Source organism: Hemiscyllium ocellatum, chromosome 15 (genome assembly GCF_020745735.1).
Source record: "Hemiscyllium ocellatum isolate sHemOce1 chromosome 15, sHemOce1.pat.X.cur, whole genome shotgun sequence".
NCBI classification, from domain to species: domain Eukaryota; kingdom Metazoa; phylum Chordata; class Chondrichthyes; order Orectolobiformes; family Hemiscylliidae; genus Hemiscyllium; species Hemiscyllium ocellatum.
Genome location: NC_083415.1, coordinates 35,863,903 through 35,878,701, shown reverse-complemented (window position 1 = coordinate 35,878,701; position 14,799 = coordinate 35,863,903).

Below are 14,799 nucleotides of genomic sequence, written 5' to 3'. Positions count from 1 at the left end.
CGTATCACTGTGTAAGTGAACCAGGCTCCTTTGTGGCATTAAAACACTTGCATTAAGTGATGTTCCACCTGAACTCATGATATACATTAGAGAGCAAGTCACTACAGGAGTATCATGGCTATGATAAGCAAATAGGAATTGTGTTTCATTATTGTCTGTTAGATTGTGAAATAACAGCACTTGTAAAATCCAGCATCCCCCACCCCCGCCCCACAGCTCTTTGGTCTGGGAATTGAATGATAGCTTTTTGTGAGCAAGTCTGCAGTTCTTTTAAAGTCAAGTAAGCTAATTCTTCATTGGTTCTTTGAAGTACACTTCCAACACCTCACATTTTTACCATGTATAATTATGTAAGATTGGCAATGTAACGTAAAACAATTGTGAAAATGTGTATGGAGCTCATGTGTTTGTAATTGAATCAAAGCAATAGCTCCACACAAGATTACAGCTGTGTATTCATTCTGAAATTTGCCATCCAGTCTGAGTGAGATTCTCATCCTATTCAGCACTATTATTTGCATAACTTGCTCCAATTGATTTGTGCTACAGGTGACAAACCTTTGTCATATTTTCATGCCAAACAATATATTGCTATGCCATTGCTTTTCCACTACTGGTGCAAACATACAGCTTGAGCATATTCCAAATGCATGACAACTGACATTTAGAAGGATTAGAGCAGCTCACATATGAGAGTATCACTGCCCTCAAATTGTCCACTATGCAATTCATCATCCCGACTTGGAAATGCATTACTTTTCTTTCAGAATCAACTGCAAGGTCAAAATCCTGGAATTCCCTCATGAACAGCATTGTGATGTACTGGTGACTAATGGACAACAACGTTTCATGAAGTCAGCTCATCACCACCACCTTCTCAATTCGGACTGGGCAATAAATGCTGGAACAGCCAGCATGCCCATATGCCATGAATCAATAAATACATCAATTGGACAGCAAATTTGCAATATCTGCCCTTTAATTGTTCCACATTCTTGTTTTTACCATCAATTTAAGAGGAGTTTGACAGTATAAAAGCAGTTAAACTTGGAAGATTTGGCTTTTGTTAATTCCGCTTTGATCATTTTGAATGGCAAGAATATTTTTTCCAAAGTTGCATAGTAGCAGTATCTTTTCGGAAAACATAGAACATTATAGTATGGATAGAATGTTGGCTTGGAGTTATCCAAATATATCACTCCACTGTTCCATTTCTAAAGTTCTATTTGCAAAGTCTCAAGGATTTTGTTATCCAATTCCCTTTTGAGATTTAGTATTGAGTCTGCTTCCCCTCCCTCTCAGGCAGTGCATTTTTCATCACAACCTGCCACGTGAGAACAGGCATCCTCTAGTTCTTTTAGAAATCACACAACAGCAATGTTCCCTGGTTATGGACTCTTGTGCTACTAGAAACAGTTTCTCCCTTTCTATTCTTTTTTTAAAAAAGGTTCATGATCATGAATAACTCGATAAATTATCTGTTAAGCCTTCTCTGATCCAAGGTGGTCAATCACCCCAGTTCAAGATTTTCTGTGTAGCTGTAGTTTCTGACCCCTGGTACAATACTGGTCAATCTATTCTGCACCTATCATTCTTGATGCACCCCAAATTTAGCCAATCAAATTTTGTAATATTTATAATTTTATCTTTCCCAGTCCTCTCTGCACCTAGTTTCACATTTTCATTACACATGTTGATGCCCAACTCTCTGCCAGATTAGTTTAACCTCTCCACTATAACAGTTATTGATCTGCCTGTGAGGTTATAAATCTCCAATCTGTTTAACTAACCCATCCATCTATCTATGACAGAGCTGGTCCCAAAGTCCCAGGAATCTGAAGCATTCTCTCCTGCATCTTATTGCTACCCATAGCCTAAAACTATCTTGTTCTAGTTCTTTTCACATATAGCACTGAGACTGATTAAAAGATACCTTTCTTTTCAAGGTTCTACTTTTTAAATTAAATGGGATTAAGGAACAAATTATTGTCCCTGAATTCCAATCAAATAGTTTTTTTCCTTGATCACTCGATTATATCATCTCGCTCCTGTGGTAAAATAGTTTTTGATCAATACTGCCAATCTATCACTTCAATTTACACATGTGGGTGGCACAGTGGCACAGTGGTTAGCACTGCTGCCTCACAGCACCAGAGACCCGGGTTCATTTCCCGCCTCAGGCGACTGACTGTGTGGCGTTTGCACATTCTCCCCGTGTCTGCTTGGGTTTCCTTCGGGTGCCCTGGTTTCCTCCCACAGTCCAAAAATGTGCAGGTTAGGTGAATTGGCCATGCTAAATTGCCTGTAGTGTTAGGTGAAGGGATAAATGAAGGGGAATGGGTCTGGGTGGGTTGCGCTTCAGCGGGTCCGTGTGGATTTGTTGGGCAGAAGAGCCTGTTTCCACACTGTAAGTAATCTAATCCCCTACTTTTGCTGAATAACAAGTTGCCGGTAATATGAAGTTTCCAATTTTTACCTTTTCTGAGTCCAAGTCTCTGTTATTACCAGTACAGCTATAATAAAAAATGAGCTTTAAATAGTAGGCTTTGTCTTTGTGTGCAGGTATTCCAAGTGTCACAATCCCACACAGTAGTATCAGGTTTTCAGGTGGCTTCAACTTAATATCAAAACCAATGAAACTGGTTCAAATTGGCCATCTGAGCCATAAGTGGTTTGCACACATTACTTGTAAAACCTGTGATCCTTGCCATACTCATGTTCATTTTAGATATTCATTGTATAAATTGCTCCTTAGGTTTTAATAATTTTATAAAAGAATTCAAATATAATTTATTGTTAGATACAACTTTTCTCAAACATCATTGTAAAAGATGCAGAGCATCTTCATTTGGATGCTTAACTGTCATTTTTGCAAGTTTGATCTAACCTTGTTATTTTCAGTTCTTAGAATTTTTAAAACCATGGAGTTTGTGTTGCTTAGTTAATGGACAAAATATCAAGCCTATTAGCACACGCAGTGTTTAATATACCAGCGACTGAAAGTTTTGTAGTGCAGATAAACTATTCCAAATGCTTGCCAAGGAATTGTTGAAGAATCTGATACCAAGTTTTTTTTTGTTTGACGAAAGTGAAAGTCTGGCAACTGGTCACGGAAGTTTGTTGAAGTTAATTAAGCTTGAGCTGAATGAAATCGAGGGTAAGCAGAGAATTCTCTCTCTCTGGTCATGGCATTTAATACGTAACAGCGATCAAGGCTGGTTCAACATGAAGTTAACTAAAGAGGATTAATCACTGTATAAATGATCTGCACAATTGCATGCTTGTTTGGGGGAAAAAGGGACATGGAGGTGTGGAAGTGAAACTTCTGTATCAGAGAAGCTTGACAATGATCAGTAATTACTTCTTGACCATCGATTTACAGTATTGTGGATTATTCAGTATACCATGCTAAATGGTAAGCAAAGAAAGTTGACTTTCTGCCTAATTTTACTTTTAGAAGTTGAGTTCCTGCTTTGGAAAGATGTAATTCGCTTGTATATGTATTCTTGATTGATCATTGGATCTGTGAGCTACTGTATGTCTCAACCAATGCATTACAATTTTAGGTTTGCATTTGCACTAGAATTCATGTAAATCACATTAGTTTTGGGAAAGAAAGAGCGATCTTTCCAGTTAAAAAGCTGAACTAAGAAGGCGCGCTGCCAACAACTACTAGCACAGCAACATAAAATTAAAGGCAGATGATATTGACTTCTGATTGTGAGCCTCAACCTTCATTTATTCAAGATTTTGTTTATCTGATCTCTAAAGCTGCCTTCAAAGAACATTGGTAGAAATCTCCCTTTCAAAAAGGAGTAATTCCATCCTGACATCTCTAAAGATACAGTTGCATTTTGGGGTCCAGACATTCTGCTAATTTTGTACTGCTGCAAATCAGCATTTAAAATTTAGTGGTGTACACATAACGGTTACGAATTAATTTTTCCTTAAGTGCACATGTGCATTACTTTTTCCTGGCAGTCAGAATTTGATTCCGAACCAGACAATAAAATAAAAGGTGTTGAAATATATTTATTTCGACAATCTTAGAACAGTTGCTGAACAAATTCAGTTCCAACCAGGGATTCCAACAATGCATATGTATGCATACAGTCAGACTGCAACATGCATGTAAAAGTGCATATTGCCACCGCAACTTGGACTCCCTGAATGAGCTGCAACACACCACAACACATGCACATCTGCAACTGCAGTGCTGTATTCCCTTTCTAGCATATCAACCTCACTATAAAGCATGTTGCTCGTCACTGTTTTCCAAATATAACTTGAAAATGTTAACTTGGTGTACAATACTAATATTATTTACCAGAATACAACTATATGGAAAGCTTCTGTAATAATTTCAGCAAAGTGTTAGAGCTTTTGTGATGACACCTCATAGGTTTAATTAATATTGAGTTCTTAATTTTGAGGGCATATTGCAAACTAAGTTATGTGATTAACTACTGCCTCAAGTTTTATAATTAAGAATTGGAGATCATTCCAGTCATCTGAATATAATATCTAACAGAATTTTTTGAACTAACATTTATTTCTTCTTTCTGGCCATAAATTGAAAAATTGGCCATCATCTTACCAAATAAATACTTGAGAAAGTTACAGAAAAAAAAAGTATGTCCAAGAAGAAATTACTTTGTGATGCGAATCATAGAAACATCCAGTCCAAATGAAGCCTGTTGGCCCATTCAGAGCTTAAAAATGTGTTGCTGGAAAAGCGCAGCAGGTCAGGCAGCAAAGGAACAGGAGAATCAACGTTTCGGGCATAAGCCCTTCTTCAGGTCTATGCCTGAAACGTTGATTCTCCTGCTCCTTTGATGCTGCCTGACCTGCTGCGCTTTTCCAGCAACACATTTTTAAGCTCTGATCTCCAGCATCTGCAGTCCTCACTTTCTCCCTTTGGCCCATTAAGTCTATACCACCAAAACTATGCTAAAAAAAAACACTTGTGCCACTTTCCCATTTAAGCCAGTGCCTCAAATGTACGCATACAAGTACTTTTTTTGAAAGGGTCGAAGTTACCAGTCTCAATTAAATTCCAGGTAATGCATTCCAGGCTCTCACCACCCTCCGGGTGGAAAAAACCTTTCCTCAAATTTCATCTCAACCTCCTGCCTTCTAGCTTAAAAGTGTGCACCCCTGTTACTAATCCTTCAACTAAGGGGAACAGCTGCTTTTCATCCATCCTATCAAATGTCCCTGATATTCTCATACACCATTATCAGTTCCTCACTTGACCTTCTCTGTTCCAAAGGAAACTACCTGAGCTTGTCAATTCTGCCTTCATAGCTAAAGCACTCCATGCCAGACATTGTGAATTTCCTCTGCACTCCCTCTAGCATAATCCCATCCTTTGTATATAGTAACCAGAACTGCACTCAATCCTTCAACTCTGGCCTAACCAAAAATTCAGTACAGCTCCAATATAACCTCCCTGCTCTTATAATCTGTGCCTCAATTGATAAAGACAAGTGTTCCATATGTCTTTTTAACTACCCTATTAACCTGTTCTGCCTCTGTCAGTGATATGTGGACAAGCACCCCACAGTCCATCTGTTTTTCTGAGCTTTCTGGTGTCTTACCATTCATTGAGTACCCTCTTGCCTTGTTACTTCTTCCAAAGTGCATCATCTCACTCTGATCAGTTTCATCTGCCACTAAACCGCCCATCTGACCAATCCATCTATACAGCACCCTCCTGTAACGTAAGGTCTTCTTCCTCACTATCAATCATCTGGTCAATCCTTGTGTCAGAATTAAGAGTTAATTAAAACACATGAGAACCTGCTTGGGATATGGGAGATAGACAGTCAGGTGCAGAGAATGGACTCAGATTGGTCTATTAACTGTACTGCAGTCTCAGCTTTTCAATATATGTTACTATTTCACCAAGTCAGTAATGCTGCATAAAGTTTATGACATAATTTAAGTTGGGAAGCCCAGTACACTGTATAGATGAGAGCAGCAAGTTATAAAGAGGCATAGACAGAAAAAGTATGCAGGGTAAGTTAAGTTTGCAGAGGCCATTCAATTTATGCCCAAGGGTGACTATTCAAACAGTTTCCTAACCATGAGAGAATAGGAGCTGTGCAGAAGCAAAGGGATCTGGGTACCCACATATAAAGATAAATTGTAAAATGCCCAGGTACAAAGACAAATCAAAAAAATGTGGAGTGATGGCCTTTATCTCAAAGAGGATGAAACACAAAGTGGGGAACAGGAAGCTTTGACTGGGTGTCAATGGAATACTGTATTTAGTTTTGGACATATCAGCTTCAGGGAGTATAGATTCACCAGAATTGTACCAGGGCTCATCAAGTTAAATTATGAGGATGCATAAATTTGACTTGTACTTCTTTTTTGAATCTGGAATGCTGATTTAATGCAAGTGTTTAAAATGATAAAATGGGTTAAAAGGTAAATGAGAGTAAATCATTTCCATTGTTGAGAACATCTGGATCAAGGGGAGCATACTTTTAAATTAGAACCCTTTTTCTGCAGAAAGGGTAGCAAAAATCTGGAACACTCTGTCCCAAAAGACTTTCAAAGTCGGGTTAAGTAAGATTTCAAGACTGACATTTAAAGATATTTGTTAGGTAAGTGTATCAAAGGATATGTATCGTTGGTGAGTAAACAGAGTTGAGGGATAAAACAGCCATGAGCAGATGAATGGCCGAACAGGCTTAAAAAGGATTGTCTATTATCCTATGTACTAAATCAAATATGTTATTTTATGGAAATATTTTCCAGTACTCAAAACCACCCTTTAACACATGGGATTTGGTGCATTAATTGTTTCGTGCCATGCCCTTTTGAGTTGTTTGTATTTATATTGTACCCTGAATGCTGTTTAACAATGTGTACTGCATGAGACAAAAAAATGCAACTTGTTTTGATTTTTTTAAAAATTTGGCAGCTATATAAACATAATCCAAGTTGTTTTTGTAAATACTGTCCAATAACGCAGTCTTATACAGGGAAATTGGGTTTATCCAAATAACTTTTTTCTTTATCTAGACACAGAGAAACCACTAAATTAGAGCAACAAAACAATTCAACAAAATAGTTAACAGGAACAGTTAGCATGGTTATGAAATGATAAATAGCCTTGATCCAAATATAGTCTGTTGGAATAAGTTCAAAGCAAATACAATCCACTGCGCAGATGTCTTTCACTCTGCACAATTAGCAAGAGGTGCAGCTGTCAACAAATACATTTACGGGAACTTAGATAAATTACTTAATTTCACAAAGCTTTGGATAATACAGTTTATTAAAGACTAGTCAAGCATGATTAGCATTGTTCAATTATTTGTTATTAGTATGAACAAAAATGAAATATTACAACTCATTTCGTGAGAGTATTAATTTCTATTACTGCCTAATACGGGCCTTACTTTGGCACTTGCATGCATTTGCAGTATTTGCATTAAATACTTCCTGATTGTTCTGAGGCTTTAGAAACTAGTTTTACATGTTTCTATCTTTAGAAAATCTCACCAGCATCATGGCTGAGCCTGTACCCAAGCAGCTTAATTTTAATCTTGATCGGTGACAACATAACATGGCAGTGAGCTCCTTACATCTGGCTTCTCCAGGAAAAGTGCTGACCTATAACAGATATGATGGCCAGAATATTGATATACTTGGATTCATTGTCCTGAGGTTAACTCTTCAGATGATGAACCCCTTAAAATTCTATGGTCAATCTGTTCAATGACAATGGAAAAGATTTATTTTTCATTTTTTAGATCCATGTCTGTCTAACAGAATATGGCACTGTCTGCTTTATGAATCCATTTCATCAAAAGCACTTAAGTATGAACCTGAATCATTTGATAATTGTTTCAATTTTACACATTCATGTTGATGCAAAATTCCTAGCAAGTATTCCATTATATTCCAATATTTCATGAAATGGAAGCAGTGTGACATTTAATCTTTTTTGTCTTTTAAACTTCTGGAATAAGAGCATTACACAGACATAAATCCCCTTTAAGTCTATGGTTACTATAAAACTTGATAGGAGACTACACATTCTTTGAACCCACTCCAGCTCCCTGAATTTGTGACTACATGCTTGTACTTTATCTTGCATGTGAAGACTGGACTGTTTGATATGCATCATGAAATTGTCAACAAATGTGATGTATCAATTGCTCCTAGCTCAGGAAGCAAGGATAATAGTCTCCTGCTCAGATCACAGGTCTGTGAGATTTTTGCCAAGTTTTTTTTTTAATTTGTTCATGGGACATGGACATAATTGGCTAAGCCAGCATTTCTGGCCCATTCACAATGTCCTGGGAGATGGTGATTGTAAACTGCCTTTTTGAACAGCTTCAGTCCATGTGGTGCTATGCTGTTAGTAAAGGTGTTCCACAATTTTGACTTAATTATATTGAAGGCAAGTGATATTGAGTCACAATTAATTAGAATGGATGGCTTTGAGGTATGTAGGGAAGAGGTGTTGGAAATTCTGGAAAGGGTGAAAATAGATAAGTCCCCTGGGCCTGATGGCATTTATCCTAGGATTCTTTGGGAAGCAAGGGAGAAATTGCAGAGCCATTGGCCTTGATTTTTATGTCCTCATTGTCTACAAGAATAGTGCCAGAAGACTGGAGGATAGCAAATGTGGTTCCCTTGTTCAAGAAGGGGAGTAGGGATAACCCTAGTAACTATAGGCCGGTGAGTCTCACTTCTGTTGTGGGCAAAGTCTTAGAGAGAATTGTAAGGAATAGGATTTATGAACATCTGGATAGGAATAATGTGATCAAGGATAGTCAGCATGGTTTTGTGAAGGGCAGGTCGTGCCTCACAAACCTTATTGAGTTCTTTGAGAAGGTGACTAAGGAGGTGGACGAGGGTAAAGCGATAGATGTGGTGTATATGGATTTTAGTAAGGCGTTTGATAAGGTTTCTCATGGTAGGCTACTGCAAAAAATACGGAGGTATGGCATTGAGGGTGAGTTGGAGGTTTGGATTAGGAATTGGCTGGCTGCAAGAAGACAGAGGGTAGTAGTTGATGGTAAAGGTTCATCTTGGAGTGCAGTTACTAGCGGTGTTCCGCAAGGATCTGTTTTGGGACCATTGCTGTTTGTCATTTTTATAAATGACCTGGAGGAGGGGCTAGAAGGTTGGGTGAGCAAGTTTGTGGATGATACGAAAGTCGGTGGAGTTGTTGACAGTGAGGAAGGGTGTGGCAGGTTACAGCGGGATATAGATAAGCTGTAGAGCTGGGCAGAAAGGTGGCAAATGAAGTTCAATGTAGGTAAGTGTGAAGTGATTCACTTTGGTAAGAGTAACAAGAAGATGGGGTACTGGGCTAATGGTCGGATACTTGGTAGTGTGGATGAGCAGAGGGATCTTGGTGTCCATGTACACAGATCTCTGAAAGTTGCCACCCAGGTAAATAGTGCTGTGAAAAAGGCATATGGCGTACTGGCTTTTATTGGTAGAGGAATTGAGTTCCGGAGCCCTGAGATCATGTTGCAGTTGTATAAGACTCTGGTGCGGCTGCATCTGGAGTATTGTGTGCAGTTTTGGTCGCCATACTATAGGAAGGATGTGGAGGCACTGGAACGGGTGCAAAGGAGATTTACCAGGATGTTGCCTGGTATGGTAGGAAGATCGTATGAGGAAAGGCTGAGGCACTTGGGGCTGTTTTCATTGGAGAAAAGGAGGTTTAGGGGTGACTTGATAGAGGTGTACAAGATGATTAGGGGTTTAGATAGAGTTGACCATGAGAACCTTTTTCCACGTATGGAGTCAGCTATTACGAGGGGGCATAGCTTTAAATTAAGGGGTGGTAGGTATAGGAGATGTTAGGGGTAGATTCTTTACTCAGCGAGTCGTGAGTTCATGGAATGCCCTGCCAGTAGCAGTGGTGGACTCTCCCTCTTTACTGGCATTTAAACGGGCATTGCATAGACATATGGAGGATAGTGGGCTGGTGTAAGTTAGGTGGGCTTGGATCAGTGCAACATCGAAGGCCAAAGGGCCTATACTGTGCTGTATTTTTCTATGTTCTATCTATGTTCTATGATGTACAGCGGAACTTACAGGTCGTGGAATTTCATGCACCCCTGCCCTTGTTCTTTTAAGTGACACAAATCAAAGGTTTGGAAGCTGTTGTCTCAGGACTGTTGGTAGGTTGCCTCAGTCCATTTTATAAATGATGCACACTGCTATTATTATTATGTATCAGTGTTGAATGAAAGTGAATGAAGAAAGTCATGAATGGAGGACAATCAAGTAGCTTGTTTTGTTCTGGATGATAGAACTATTTGAACATTGTTGGAACTGCATTCATTAGACAAGTGGAAGGTATTCCATTGTACCCTTGACCTATGCCTTGTAGATGATGGATGGACTTTGGGGATTGAGAAAGTGAGTTGTTCACTGATTAGATTACTTACAGTGTGGAAACAGGCCCTCCGGCCCAACAAGTCCACACCGACCCATTCCCCTACATTTACCCCTGACTAATGCACCTAACACTATGGGCAATTTAGCATGGCCAATTCACCTAACCTGCTCATCTTTGGACTGTGGGAGGAAACCGGAGCAAACTCACGCAGACATGGGAAGAATGTGCAAACTCACACAGACAGTTGCCCGAGGTGGGAATTGAACCCGGGTCCCTGGTGCTGTGAGGCAGTAGTGCTAACCACTGAGCCACTGTGCCGTCCCAGGCACACTTTAACAGAAAATCAGATTTCAAATGCCAAACCAGGCCCTAGATATGACTGACGTACCCACAAAATGCTTCAACACCACAATTCTGGCAGTCTGAAAGTCATCCAAATGTATACATGCCTATCAAAGAAGTGAACAATCAAAAACTGAAATGCAACCTTTAGAAGATGATCAAGCCTTGCAGATTGCCAACCACACTCACTATATCAACAGTACAAACCACAGAAGTTTTTATAACCATCAAAATCATTAGTCCACACCCAGCAGGTCGATGTACCATGAAAATCAAAACTAATACAGACGCTACTGACAACATATTGCTGTTGCGCATCCTAAAAGACATGTACTCCAACGAATCCATGGGACAATCTACAAAAGACTACCTCACTGTGTACAACAAATCATCAATTCTGAGCAGAGTTACAATCACACTAAGTGCTGGTATGTAAATAAATATAAATGATACACACTGCTATTATTGTGTATCAGTGCTGAATGGCAGTGAATGAAGGTAGTGGTGAATGGAATGGCAATCAAGCAGCAAGTTTTGTTCTAGATGTTATCAAGCTATTTGAGTGTTGTTGGAGCTGCATACATTTGATAAATGAATTGGAGAATATTCCATTGTACTTTTGACCTGTGCCTTGTAGATGGTGAACTGACTCTGTGGACTCAGGAATTGAGTTACTCACTGCACAATACCAAACTTGCCGCATGCACTTGTACCCACAGTATTAATATGGCTGATCTAGTTCAATATCTAGTCAACAATAATCCCAGAATTGTGGAGAAAACAGCTAGAGCAATGCCTTTGAATGCAAAGAGGAAATAGTTTATTTATCTCTCGTTAGATTTGATCATTGCCGGGTAATTGTAAGGCTCACTGAAAGATGTATTGAAGTCTTGAAATCTTCTACCTGGTAGATACCAATGGCTGAACAGTATCAGGACTACGGGTATGTACAGATCTCACACTGTAACCTTTCAATAGATCCAGACCACGTTCACTGTGGTGAGAATGAAAGTGCTACATGACTTCCCTCTTCAAAGTAGATCAAAATGAAACAGGTACACCACCAGTGAGCAAATAGAGAACCATCACAACTGTGTATGGGAAATAGAACACTTGTGCATGGGAAATAGAGCACAAATCAGAATTCTTGTCACCAATACCTGGATACCCACAATGGTTTCTAAGATATGCAGTCAGTCAAATTGTATTAATTTGTACTGACCATGGTATTGTATTGCAAAGGAACAGATACCAACTCAGACCTATGTATGACACAGCAATCATGCATACATAATATAAGGAAGAAAACTGTAACAACAATGATTCTACAATGATGCTGAGTGACATCAGCCAGTGGCAAGATAACAAAGCTGCCAACTAAGAGCAACTGAGAATAACATGTACATGGGTATACAATTACAAGGTCAGGATGAGTTGCCATGCTTCCAAACATTAAATAAAAGTTTGAATTATGAATCTTGTTAACTCCAAACTGTGCGACCTTTGAACAGTCTGCACACACAGAGGCAAGTTTTCAGCTGTAGGTATTAAATACATCCAACACATGCCAACACTGTTCCCAGCATTGATCTTGGGTTTTGGTGGTCACTGTTGTGCACAGGCCTTGGAGGTCTGCACAGAAGAAAAAAGTTAGAGGGAATGAAAGTGGGTGGCACGGTGGCACAGTGGTTAGCACTGCTGCCTCACAGCGCCTGAGACCCGGGTTCAATTCCCGACTCAGGCGACTGACTGTGTGGAGTTTGCACGTTCTCCCCGTGTCTGCGTGGGTTTCCTCTGGGTGCTCCGGTTTCCTCTCACAGTCCAAAGATGTGCGGGTCAGGTGAATTGGCCATGCTAAATTGCCCGTAGTGTTAGGTAAGGGGTAAATGTAGCGGTAGGGGTATGGGTGGGTTGCGCTTCGGCGGGTCGGTGTGGACTTGTTGGGCCGAAGGGCCTGTTTCCACACTGTAAGTAATCTAATCTAATCTAATCTAAAATTATCATGGAAGATCATCAACATATCTCTCCGTGAGAGTCATTGATAAAGTAACTGGTGATGCTTGATCCTAAGACACTATCCGGAACACTCCAACACTAATATCCTGAGACTGAAATGATTGACCTCCAACATCTACAATCATTTTTCTCTGTGGTAGGTATTTCAAAATAGTGCATCATTCCAGCTCCAACAAATAAACTTTGGAAAGCTGAGCTGAGGTGACTGAGTAGGACTAAATGTGCTCAGCTGTTTAGATGCCATTAAAAGGAATCTTGGCACACAAATATCCAAGCAATGATTCAGTAATTGCCAGTCAAATACACCCTATTGTACTAACATTAAGTGGGTTGAAAACCAATCCAAGCAGTCAAAAGTTATTTGAATAATTTAACATATCCAGTAATCCCTCGAGGGTAACCATTTATAGGAAATACATTGCTGCTCATCAAGTCCTACTGCTTTCATGTAACCACCAGCAGAATAGGAAAATTGGCTTTATAGAAATGAGTGTTTAACTGGAAATAAGGTCAATTTCTTATGTTTTCTTCCTTTTGTCTTCTTCCTTAACTAAATTGCACTGTGAGAAAGCTAAGTACATATGGGTTGTGCTAAATAAATTACAAATAGTTTGCTGAACTTTCAGGATACCATAACTTTCCAACTTCTTCAGGTTTTTAAGCACCACTTTTTCAACATAACTGCATTTTTAAAAAACACAATGTTTGCTAAACTGTGTGAGAATTTGTTATTTATTGTGTTACTGGACAAATGCTTTAAACATACATGCAACATTCCCCTGTCTGTTATTCAGTAGAGCCATTAGATTAGTGGTCTTTGGCAAAATAATGGAGAATGAAATTTCTTTTGAGTCTTTTAATCTGAATAATATCACTGGCATTTATTTTTACTTTGATGCAGTTTTCTTTCTATGGGAACAGGTATCTTGACCTTTTAACATATGAACAAAATAAGGCTCTGCAATCTAATTCAAATTAAGGGTAGGAGGCCTTGACCAAGAAATGAGGCAGATACCTGAAGTAAATAGACTTCAGTTCTTTGAGAGTATTTTAGAGAAGACTCATGAGGCTGATCCCTGGAACTACCTTATGAGCAGGTTGGGCCTATACCCATTGAAGTTCAGAAGAATGAATATGAAATACATAAGGTTCTGAGGGGCCTGAAAAGGTGTTTGTTCAGATGATGTCTTCGATGAGTCTCCCATTAAAGATAGAGATGAGGAGGAATTTCTCCTCTCAGAGGATGGTAAATGTTTGGAATTCTCTTCTTCAGGCAGCAATGGAGATGGATCATTGACTATACTCAAAGTGACAGTGGACATGCTTTTCATTCCTGGGAATCAAGGGTTTTCGGGGCAGTACAGGGAGGGTGTGGAGAGATGAGGCGTGGGGATTGGCTCATTGGATAGCAAAGTGAACCAGTGTCTATAATCAGACAAGGTTGGATCTTGTCAAATGATGGAGCAGGCTCAAGGGACTGATTGGCTTCCTGCTGCTCCTATTTCTTATGATTAGTATACCAAGAAGTTGCTTTGAAAAGGTAAATTACTTAACTTGTTTACTCCTTTCAGCTCTCATCTTACTCATTGCAAAGATAATATTCAAAGTTGAAATTTATGGTGGTTAATCTACTTTAATTTGCATTATTCAGTCTCCATATTTGCAACAAAGTAAAACAAAACAAGCACAACTTCTCCAAGAGCATGTAAGCTTTTGCCAGATTGGAATTAGATAAATATTTGATAAAGAAGAATGTAAAGGTTTACTGGAAAACAGCAGGGACACAGAAGTGGAATAAATAACTCCAGTTGAAAAGTTAGTACATTACAGGTTTCACATGCTAAACGGTACGCTCCTGCACTGCCATGTATATATGTGCATTCTTAATAATAATGTGCTGTCTTGAAATAGCATTAACTGGTGCAAGAATGACAATTTCTTGTTGTGTTACTTTTCTCTAGTTTGTCCCAGGCTTGTGACCAGTGTTTTCCTGCTGCTGACGCTGATGTCTTCAGTCACATGCAAGTGCAAAGGGAAGAAGTGCAAGATTGGTGTCA